This window comes from Triticum urartu, chromosome 2A, assembly GCF_056163025.1.
Source record: "Triticum urartu cultivar PI428250 chromosome 2A, HENAU_Tu73, whole genome shotgun sequence".
NCBI classification, from domain to species: domain Eukaryota; kingdom Viridiplantae; phylum Streptophyta; class Magnoliopsida; order Poales; family Poaceae; genus Triticum; species Triticum urartu.
In genome coordinates, this window is record NC_141874.1 from 382,292,765 (window position 1) to 382,304,751 (window position 11,987).

At 42.4% G+C, this 11,987-nt stretch overlaps 1 pseudogene; it reads right to left on the bottom strand.

The window, feature by feature from the left end:
* The window catches only part of LOC147985194 (uncharacterized), a 44,863-nt pseudogene extending 33,400 nt beyond the window's left edge, over positions 1 to 11,463 (bottom strand).
* Positions 11,464 to 11,987: the final 524 nt, after the last annotated feature.

Sequence of the window (11,987 nt, forward strand, 5' to 3'; positions counted from 1 at the left end):
GTGCCACCCCAGACCGTGTAGTGGACACGAATGTCAACAAGCTTCTACACGCCAAGCCCATGATGACCCACAAGTATATGCGATCAATCTAGTCCTTTCAATGAGTAAGAGTGTTGAACCCAACAAGGAGCGGAAGGAAATGACAAGTGGTTTTCAGCAAGGTATTCTCTGCAAGCACTGAAATTATAAGTAACGAGTAGTTTGGTAGCAAGATAATTTGTAACGAGCAAGTAACGGTAACGAAAAATAATATGCATCAAGGTAGCACAATCCTTTTGTGGCAAAGGACATGCCAAAACGGACATTTATGATAAGCAAAGTGTTCTTGCGGGTACATGGGAATTTCATCTTAGTCACCTTCATCATGTTGGTTTGATTCGTGTTCGCTACTTTGATAATTTGATATGTGGGTGGACTGATGCTTAGGTGCTATTCTTGAAGGAAATATGCCCTAGAGGCAATAATAAAGTTGTTATTTATATTTCCTTATATCATGATAAATGTTTATCATTCATGCTAGAATTGTATTAACCGGAAACTTAGTACATGTGTGAATACATAGACAAACAGAGTGTCCTTAGTATGCCTCTACTTGACTAGCTCGTTAATCAGAGATGGTTAAGCTTCTTGACCATTGACATGTGTTGTCATTTGATGAATGGGATCACATCATTAGAGAATGATGTGATGTACAAGACCCATCCATTAGCTTAGTATAATGATCGTTTAGTTTTATTGCTATTGCTTTCTTCATGACTTATACATATTCCTCTAACTGTGAGATTATGCAACTCCTGAATACCGGAGGAACACCTTGTGTGCTATCAAACATCACAACGTAACTAGGTGATTATAAAGATGCTCTACAGGTGTCTCCGAAGGTGTTTTTTGAGTTGGCATAGATCAAGATTAGGATTTGTCACTCCGTGTATCGGAGAGGTATCTCTAGGCCCTCTCGGTAATGCACATCACTATAAGCCTTGCAAGCAATGTGACTAATGAGTTAGTTGTAGGATGATGCATTACGAAATGAGTAAAGAGACTTGCCAGTAATGAGATTGAACTAGGTATGATGATACCGACGATCGAATCCCGGACAAGTAACATACCGATGACAAAGGGAATAATGTATGTTGTTATGCGGTTTGACCGATAAAGATCTTCGAATAATATGTTGGAGCCAATATGAGCATCTAGGTTCTGCTTTTGGTTATTGACCGGAGATGTGTCTCGGTCATGTCTACATAGTTCTTGAACCCATAGGGTCCGCACGCTTAACATTCGATGACGACTTGTATTATGAGGTTATGTGTTTTGGTGACCGAAGTTTGATCGGAGTCCTGGATGAGATGACGGACATGACAAGGAGTCTCTAAATGGTCGAGAGGTAAAGATTCATATATTGGAAGGTTATATTCGGACATCGAAATGGTTCCGAGCGATTCAGGTATTTTATCGGCGTACCGAGGGGTTACCGGAACCCCCCGGGGGAAGGCATGGGCCTCATGGGCCATGGGAGAGAAGATGGGACAGCCCACAAGGGGGAGGCGCCCCCCAAGTGGAGTCCGAATAGGAAGGAGAGGGGGCGCGACCCCCCTTTCCCTCTTCCTCTCCTCTCCTTCCCTCTTTCCCCCTCCGTTGGAAGGAAAAGGCGGTACTAGGAGTCCAAGTACGACCCCCCCTTGGCGCGCCCCTCCTAGGCCACCAGCCTCCTCCTTCCCCCTTTATATACGGGGGCGGGGGGCACCCCAAAGGCACAAGAAGAAATCTCTTAGCCATGTGTGGTGCCCCCTCCATAGTTTACTCCTCCAGTCATATTGTCATAGTGCTTAGGCGAAGCCCTGCGCGGATCACATCACCATCACCGTCACCACGCCATCGTGATGTCAGAACTCTCCCTCGACCGTCTACTAGATCAAGAGGTTGAGGGACGTCATCGAGCTGAACGTGTGCTGAACACGAAGGTGCCGTATGTTCGGTACTTGGATTGGTTGGATCATGAAGACGTTCGACTACATCAACCGCGTTAACATAACGCTTCCGCTTTCGGTCTACGAGGGTACGTGGACACACTATCCCCGTCTCGTTGCTTTGCATCTCCTAGATAGATCTTGTGTGATCATAGGATTTTTTTTGAAATTGCATGCTACGTTCCCCAACAGTGGTATCAGAGCCAGGTCTATGCGTAGATGATATGCATGAGTAGAACACAAAGAATTGTGGGCGATAATAGTCATACTGCTTAACACCAACATCTTACTTTGATTCCGCGGTATTGTTGCATGAAGCGGCCCAGACCGACATTACATGACCGCGTTCATGAGACTGGTTCTACCGACGTGCTTTGCACACATGTGCTTGGCGGGTGTCTGTTTCTCCAATTTTAGTTTAATCGAGTTTGACTACGACCGGTTCTTGTTGAAGGTTAAAACATCACACTTGACGAAAAATCATTGTGGTTTTGATGCGTAGGTAAGAACGGTTCTTGCTAGAAGCCCGTAACAGCCACGTAAAACTTGCAACAACAAAGTAGAGGACGTTTAACTTGTTTTTGCAGGGCATGTTGTGATATGATATGGTCAAGACGTGATGAGATATAAATTGTTGTATGAGATGATCATGTTTTGTAACAGTTATTGGCAACTGGCAGGAACCAAATGGTTGTCGCTTTATTGTATGAAATGCAATCGCCATGTAATTGCTTTACTTTATCACTAAGCGGTAGCGATAGTCATAGAAGCAATAGTTGGCGAGATGACAACGATGCTACGATGGAGATCAAGGTGTCAAGTCGGTGACGATGGAGATCATGATGGTGCTTTGGAGATGGAGATCAAAGGCACAAGATGATGATGGCCATATCATGTCACATATTATGATTGCATGTGATGTTTATATTTTATGCATCTTATTTTGCTCAGTACGGCGATATCATTATAATATGATCCCTCACTAAATTTCAAGCTATAAGTGTTCTGCCTGAGTATGCACCGTTGCTACAGTTCGTCGTGCCGAGGCACCACGTGATGATTGGGTGTGATAAGCTCTACATTCACATACAAGGGGTGCAACCCAGTTTTGCACGTGTAGAATACTCGGGTTAAACTTGACGAGCCTGGCATATATAGATATGGCCTTGGAACACTGACACCGAAAGGTCGAACGTGAATCATATAGTAGATATGATCAACATAGTGATGTTCACCATTGAAAACTACTCCATCTAACATGATGATCGAACATGGTTCAGTTGATATGGATCACGTGATCATTTAGATAACTAGAGGGATGTCTATCTAAGTGGGAATTCTTAAGTAATATGATTAATTGAACTTTAATTTATCATGAACGTAGTATTTGATAGTTTTTGCATATCTATGTTGCTGTAGATCAATGGCCCGTGCTCCCGTTCCTTTGAATTTTAATGCGTTCCTAGAGAAAGCTAAGTTGAAAGATGATGGTAGCAACTACACGGATTGGGTCCGTAACTTGAGGATTATCCTCATTGCTGCACAGAAGAATTACATCCTGGAAGCACCGCTGCAGGAGCAACTCCAGATGTTATGAACGTCTGGCAGAGCAAAGCTGATGACTACTCGATAGTTCAGTGTGCCATGCTTTACGGCTTAGAATGGGGACTTCAAAGACGTTTTGAACGTCATGGAGCATATGAGATGTTCCAGGAGTTGAGGTTAATATTTCAAGAAAATGCCCGAGTTGAGAGATATGAAGTCTCCAACAAGTTCTATAGCTGCAAGATGGAGGAGAATAGTTCTGTCAGTGAACACATACTCAGAACGTCTGGGTACCATAACCACTTGACTCAGCTGAGAGTTAATCTTCCTGATGATAGTGTCATTGACAGAGTTCTTCAATCACTGCCACCAAGCTATAAAGGCTTCGTGATGAACTATAGTATGCATGGGATGGAAAAGACAATTCCCGAGCTCTTCGCAATGCTAAAGGCTGCGGAGGTTGAAATCAAGAAGGAGCATAAAGTGTTGAGGGTTAACAAGACCACTAGTTTCAAGAAAAAGGGCAAAGGGAAGAAGGGGAACTTCAAGAAGAATAGCAAGCAAGATGCTGCTCAAGGAAAGAAACCCAAGTCCGGACCTAAGCCTGAAACTGAGTGCTTCTACTGCAAAGGGACTAGTCACTGGAAGTAGAACTGCCCCAAGTATTTGGTGGATAAGAAGGATGAAAAAGTGAAAGGTATATTTGATATACATGCTATTGATGTGTACCTTACTAATGCTCGTAGTAGCACCTGGGTATTTGATACTGGTTCTGTTGCTCATATTTGCAACTCGAAACAGGGGATACAGATTAAACGAAGATTGGCTAAGGACGAGGTGACGATGCACGTGGGAAATGGTTCCAAAGTCGATGTGATCGCCATAGGCACGCTACCTCTACATCTACCGCCGGGACTAGTTTTAGACCTAAATAATTGTTATTTCGTGCCAGCGTTGAGCATGAACATTATATCTAGATCTTTTTTGATGCTAGACGGTTATTCATTTAAATCAGAGAATAATGGTTGTTCTATTTATATGTAATATCTTTTATGGTCATGCACCCTTGATGAGTGGTCTATTTTTGTTGAATCTTGATTGTAGTGATACACATATTCATAATATTGAAACCAAAAGATGCAAAGTTAATAATGATAGTGCAACTTATTTGTGGCACTGCTGTTTAGGTCATATTGGTGCAAAGCGTATGAAGAAACTCCATGCTGCTGGGCTTTTGGAATCACTTGATTATGAATCACTTGATGCTTGCGAACCATGCCTCATGGGCAAGATGACTAAGACTCCGTTCTCTGGAACAATGGAGCGAGCAACTGACTTGTTGGAGATAATACATACTGATGTATGCGGTCCGATGAGTGTTGAGGCTCGTGGTGGGTATCGTTATTTTCTAACCTTCACAGATGATTTGAGCAGATATGGGTATATCTACTTAATGAAACATAAGTTTGAAACATTTGAAAAGTTCAAAGAGTTTTAGGGTGAAGTGGAAAATCATTGTAACAAGAAAATAAAGTTTCTATGATCTAATCGTGGAGGTGAATATTTGAGTTATGAGTTTGGTCTTCATTTGAAACAATGTGGAATAGTTTTGCAACTCGCGCCACCTGGAACACCACAACGTAATGGTGTGTCCGAACATCGTAACCGTACTTTATTAGATATGGTGTGATTGATGATGTCTCTTACCGATTTACCGCTATCATTTTGGGGTTATGCTTTAGAGACAGCTGCATTCACGTTAAATAGGGCACCATCTAAATCCGTTGAGACAACACCATATGAATTGTGGTTTGGCAAGAAACCTAAGCTGTTGTTTCTCAAAGTTTGGGGCTGCGACGCTTATGTGAAAAAGCTTCAACCTGGTAAGCTCGAACCCAAATCAGAGAAATGTGTCTTCATAGGATACCCAAAAGAAACTGTTGGGTACACCTTCTATCACATATCTGAAGGCAAGATATTCGTTGCTAAGAATGGATCCTTTCTATGGAAGGAGTTTCTCTCAAAAGAAGTGAGTGGGTGGAAAGTAGAACTTGATGAGGTAATTGTACCTTCTCCCGAATTGGAAAGTAGTTCATCACAGAAATCAGTTCCAGTGATTCCTATACCAATTAGTGAGGAAGCTAATGATGATAATCATGAAACTTCAGATCAAGTTACTACCGAATCTCATAGGTCAACCAGAGTACGATCCGCACCACAGTGGTATGGTAATCCTGTTCTGGAAGTCATGTTACTTGACCATGACGAACCTACAAACTATGAGGAAGCAATGATGAGCCCAGATTCGGCAACATGACTTGAGGTCATGAAATCTGAGATGGGATCCATGTATGAGAACAAACTGTGGACTTTGGTTGACTTGCCCGATGATCGGCAAGCCATAGAGAATAAATGATCTTCAAGAAGAAGACTGGCGCTGACGGTAATGTTACTGTCTACAAAGCTCGACTTGTTGCAAAAGGTTTTCAACAAGTTCAAGGAGTTGACTACGATGGGTGTTGGGGAACGTAGTAATTTCAAAAAATTCCTATGCACACGCGAGATCTATCATGGTGATGCATAGCAACGAGAGGGGAAGAGTGCTGTCCACGTACCCTCGTAGACCATAAGCGGAAGCGTTATGACAATGCGGTTGATGTAGTCGAACGTCTTCACGATCTGACCGATCCTAGCACCGAAGGTATCGCACCTCCGTGATCTGCACACGTTTAGCTCGGTAACGTCCCGTAATCTCTAGATCCAGCTGAGTGTCGAGGGAGAGTTTCTTCAGCATGACGACGTGATGATGGTGATGATGAAGCTACCGAAACAGGGCTTCGCCTAAGCACTGCAACGATATGACCGAGGTGGATTATGGTGGAGGGGGGCACCGCACATGGCTAAGACAATTGTCAACTTGTGTGTCTATGGGGTGCCCCCTCCCCCGTATATAAAGGAGTGGAGGAGGGGGGAGGGCCGGCCCTCTATGGGCGCCCTGGAGGAGTCCTACTCCCACCAGGTGTAGGATTCCCCCCTTCCCTAGTTGGACTAGGAGAGGAAGGAAGGGGGAGGAAGGAGGAAGGAAAGGGGGGCCGGCCCCCCACCCAATTCGGATTGGGCTTGGGGGGGGGGCTCCTAGGCTTCCTTCTCCTCTCTCCCACTATGGCCCAATAAGGCCCATATACTTCCCAGGGGGTTCCGGTAACCTCCCGGTACTCAGGTAAATGCTCGAACTCACCGGAACCATTCTGATGCCAAACATAGTCATCCAATATATCGATTTTACATCTGGACCATTTAGAGACTCCTTGTCATGCCCGTGACCACATCCGGGACTCCGAACAACCTTCGGTACATCAAAACACATAAACTCATAATACCGATTGTCATTGAACGTTAAGCGTGCGGACCCTATGGGTTCGAGAACTATGTAGACATGACCGAGACTCATCTCCGGTCAATAACCAATAGAGGAACCTGGATGCTCATATTGGTTCCTACATATTCTACGAAGATCTTTATCGGTCAAACCGCATAACAACATACGTTTTTCCTTTTGCCATCGGTATGTTGCCCAAGATTCTATCGTCGGTATCTCAATACCTAGTTCAATATTGTTACCGACAAGTCTCTTTACTCGTACCGTAATGCAACATCACGTAACTAACTCATTAGTCACATTGCTTGCGAGGCTTATAGTGATGTGCATTACCGAGAGGGCCCAGAGATACCTCTCCGATACACGGAGTGACAAATCCTAATCTCGATCTATGCCAACTCAACAAACACCATCGGAGACACCTATAGAGAATCTTTATAGTCACCCGGTTGCGTTGTGACGTCTGATAGCACACTAAGTGTTCCTCCGGTATTCGGGAGTTGCATAATCTCATAGTCATAGGAACATGTATAAGTTATGGAGAAAGCAATATCAGTAAACTAAATGATCATCGTGCTAAGCTAACGGATGGGTCAAGTCAATCACATCATTCTCTAATGATGTGATCCCGTTCATCAAATGACAACTCTTTGTCCATGGCTAGGAAACTTAACCATCTTTGATCAATGAGCTAGTCAAGTAGAGGTATACTAGTGACACTAGGTTTGTCTATGTATTCACACATGTACTAAGTTTCTGGTTATTACAGTTCTAGAATGAATAATAAACATTTATCATGAAATAAGGAAATATAAATAACAATTTTATTATTGCCTCTAGGGCATATTTCCTTCAGTCTCCCACTTGCACTAGAGGCAATAATCTAGTTTAAATTGTAATGATTCTAACACCCATGGAGTCTTGGTGCTGATCATGTTTTGCTCGTGAGAGAGGCTTAGTCAACGGGTCTGCAACATTCAGATATGTATGTATCTTGTAAATCTCTATGTCTCCCTCCTTGACTTGATCGCGGATGGAATTGAAGCGTCTCTTGATGTGCTTGGTTCTCTTGTGAAATCTGGATTCCTTTGCCAAGGCAATTGCACCAGTATTGTCACAAAAAAAATTCATTGGACCCGATGCACTAGGTATGACACCTAGATCGGATATGAACTCTTTCATCTAGACTCCTTCATTTGCTGCTTCCGGAGCAGCTATGTACTCCGCTTCACACGTAAATCCCGTCACGACGCTCTACTTGGAACTACACCAACTGACAGCTCCACCTTTTAATAAAAATACGTATCCGGTTTGTGACTTAGAGTCATCCGGATCAGTGTGAAAGCTTGCATCGACGTAACCGTTTATGACGAGCTCTTTGTCACCTCCATAAATGAGAAACATATCCTTATTCCTTTTTTGGTATTTCAGGATGTTCTTGACCACTATCCAGTGATCCACTCCTGGATTACTTTGGTACCTCCCTGCCAAACTAATAGCAAGGCACACATCAGGTCTGGTACACAACATTGCATACATGATAGAACCTATGGCTGAAGCATAGGAATGACTTTCATTTTCTCTCTATCTTCTGCAGTGGTCGGGCATTGAGTCTGACTCAACTTCACACCTTGTAATACAAGCAAGAACCCTTTCTTTGCTTGATCCATTTTGAACTTCTTCAAAACTTTATCAAGGTATGTGCTTTGTGATAGTCCAATTAAGCGTCTTGATCTATCTCTATAGATCTTAATGCCCAATATATAAGCAGCTTCACTGAGGTCTTTCATTGAAAAATTGTTATTCAAGTATCATTTTATGCTATTCAGAAATTCAGTATCATTTCCGATCAGCAATATGTCATCCACATATAATATCAGAAATGCTACGGAGCTCCCACTCACTTTCTTGTAAATACAGGCTTCTCCAAAAGTCTGTATAAAACCATATGCTTTGATCACACTATCAAAGCATATATTCCAACTCCGAGAGGCTTGCACCAGTCCATAAATGGATTGTTGGAGCTTGCACACTTTGTTAGCACCTTTTGGATCGACAAAACCTTCTGGTTGCATCATATACAACTATTCTTTGAGATATCCATTAAGGAATTCAGTTTTGACATCCATTTGCCAAATTTCATAATCATAAAATGCGGCAATTGCTAACATGATTCGGACGGACTTAAACATCGCTACGGGTGAGAAAGTCTCATCGTAGTAAACTCCTTGAACTTGTCGAAAACCTTTTGCAACAAGTCGAGCTTTGTAGACAGTAACATTACCGTGAGTGTCAGTCTTCTTCTTGAAGGTCCATTTATTCTCTATGGCCTGTCAATTATCGGGCAAGTCAGCCAAAGTCCACACTTTGTTCTCATACATGGACCCCATCTCATATTTCATTGCTCAAGCCATTTTGCGGAATCTGGCTCATCATTGCTTCTCCATAGTTCGTAGGTTCCTCATGGTCAAGTAACATGACCTCCAGAACAGGATTACCGTACCACTCTGGTGCGGATCTTACTCTGGTTGACCTACAAGGTTCGGCAATAACTTGATCAGAAGTTTCATGATCATCATCATTAGCTTCCTCACTTACTGGTGTAGGAATCACTGGAACTGATTTCAATGATGAACTACTTTCCAATAAGGGAGCAGGTACAATTACCTCATCAAGTTCTACTTTCCTCCCACTCACTTCTTTCGAGAGAAACTCCTTCTCTAGAAAGGATCCATTCTTAGCAACGAATATCTTGCCTTCAGATGTGTGATAAAAGGTGTACCCAACAGTCTCCTTTGGGTATCTCATGAAGACACATTTCTCCGATTTGGGTTCGAGCTTATCAGGTTGAAGCTTTTTCACATAAGCATCGCAGCCCCAGACTTTAAGAAACGACAACTTCGGTTTCTTGCCAAACCACAGTTCATAAGGTGTCACCTCAACGGATTTTGATGGTGCCCTATTTAACATGAATGTAGCTGTCTCTAAAGCATAACCCCAAAACGATAGCGGTAAATTAGTGAGAGACATCATAGATCGCACCATATCTAATAAAGTGCGGTTACGATGTTCGGACACACCATTACGCTGTGGTTTTCTAGGTGGCGTGAGTTGCGAAACTATTCCGTATTGTTTCAAATGAAGACGAAACTGATAACTCAAATATTCACCTCCACGATCAGATCGTAGAAACTTAATTTTCTTGTTACGATGATTTTCCACTCCACTCTGAAATTCTTTGAACTTTTTAAATGTTTTAGACTTATGTTTCATTAAGTAGATATACCCATATCTGCTCAAATCATCTATGAAGGTAAGAAAATAACGATACCCGCCATGAGCATCAACAGTCATCGGACCGCATACATCAATATGTATTATTTCCAACAATTCTGTTGCTCGCTCCATTGTTCCGGAGAACGGAGTCTTAGTCATCTTGCCCATGAGGCATGGTTCGCTAGCATCAAGTGTTTCATGATCAAGTGATTCCAAAAGCCCATCAGCATGGAGTTTCTTCATGTGCTTTACACCAATATGCCCTAAATGACAGTGCCACAAATAAGTTGCACTATCATTATTAAACTTATATCTTTTGGCTTCAATACTATGAATATGTGTATCACTACTATCAAGATTTAGTAAAAACAGACCACTCATAAAGGGTGCATGACCATAAAAGATATTATTCATATAAATAGAACAACCATTATTCTCTGATTTAAATGAATGATCGTCTCGCATCAAACAAGATCCAGATATAATGTTCATGCTCAACGTTGGCACCAAATAACAATTATTTAGGTCTAAAACTAATCCCAAAGGTAGATGTAGAGGTACCGTGCCGACCTCGATCACATCGACTTTGGAACCATTTCCCACACGCATCGTCACCTCGTCCTTAGCCAATCTTCGCTTAACCCGTAGCCCCTATTTCAAGGTGTAAATATTAGCAACAGAACCAGTATCAAATACCCAGGCGCTACTGTGAGCATTAGTAAGGTACACATCAATAACATGTATATCAAATATACCTTTCACTTTGCCATCCTTCATCTCCACCAAATACCTGGGGCAGTTCCGCTTCTAGTGGCCAGTCCCTTTGCAGTAGAAGCACTTAGTATCAGGCTTAGGTCCAGACTTGGGCTTCTTCACTTGAGCAGCAACTTGCTTGTTGTTCTTCTTGAAGTTTCCCTTCTTCCCTTTGTCCTTTTTCTTGAAACTGGTGGTCTTTTTGACCATCAACACTTGATGCTCCTTCTTGATTTCTACTTCCGCAGCCTTTAGCATTGCGAAGAGCTCGGGAATCGTCTTATCCATCCCTTGCATATTATAGTTCATTAGGAAGCTCTTATAGCTTGATGGCAGTGAATGAAGAACTCTAGCAATGACGCTATCATCAGGAATATTAACTCCCAATTGAGTCAAATGGTTGTGGTACCCAGAAATTCTGAGTATATGTTCACTGACAGAACTATTCTCCTCCATTTTGCAGTTGTAGAACTTATTGGAGACTTCATATCTCTCAATCCGGGCATTTGCTTGAAATATTAACATTAACTCCTGGAACATCTCATATGCTCCATGACGTCCAAAACGTCGTTGAAGTCCCGGTTCTAAGCCGTAAAGCATGGCACACTGAACTATCGAGTAGTCATCAACTTTGCTCTGTCAGGTGTTCACAACATCTGGCGTTGCTCCTGCAGTGGGTTTGTCACCTAGCGGTGCTTCCAGGACGTAATTCTTCTGTGCAACAATGAGGAGAATCCTCAAGTTACGGACCCAGTCCGTGTAATTGTTACCATCATCTTTCAACTTAGCTTTCTCTAGGAACGCATTAAAATTCAATGGAACAACAACACTGGCCATCTATCTACAATAACATAGACATGCAAAATACTATCAGGTACTAAGTTCATGATAAATTAAAGTTTAATTAATCAAATTACTTAAGAACTCCCACTTAGATAGTGTAGCGACCCGACCTCAGACGGTCAAGTCTCTGTGCTGAAGTGTCATCCCTGGATCGGTATGCTGACACACACAGTACTCGAGGATTTATAACAGAGGTAAATCACATGTATAAAGTAACATAA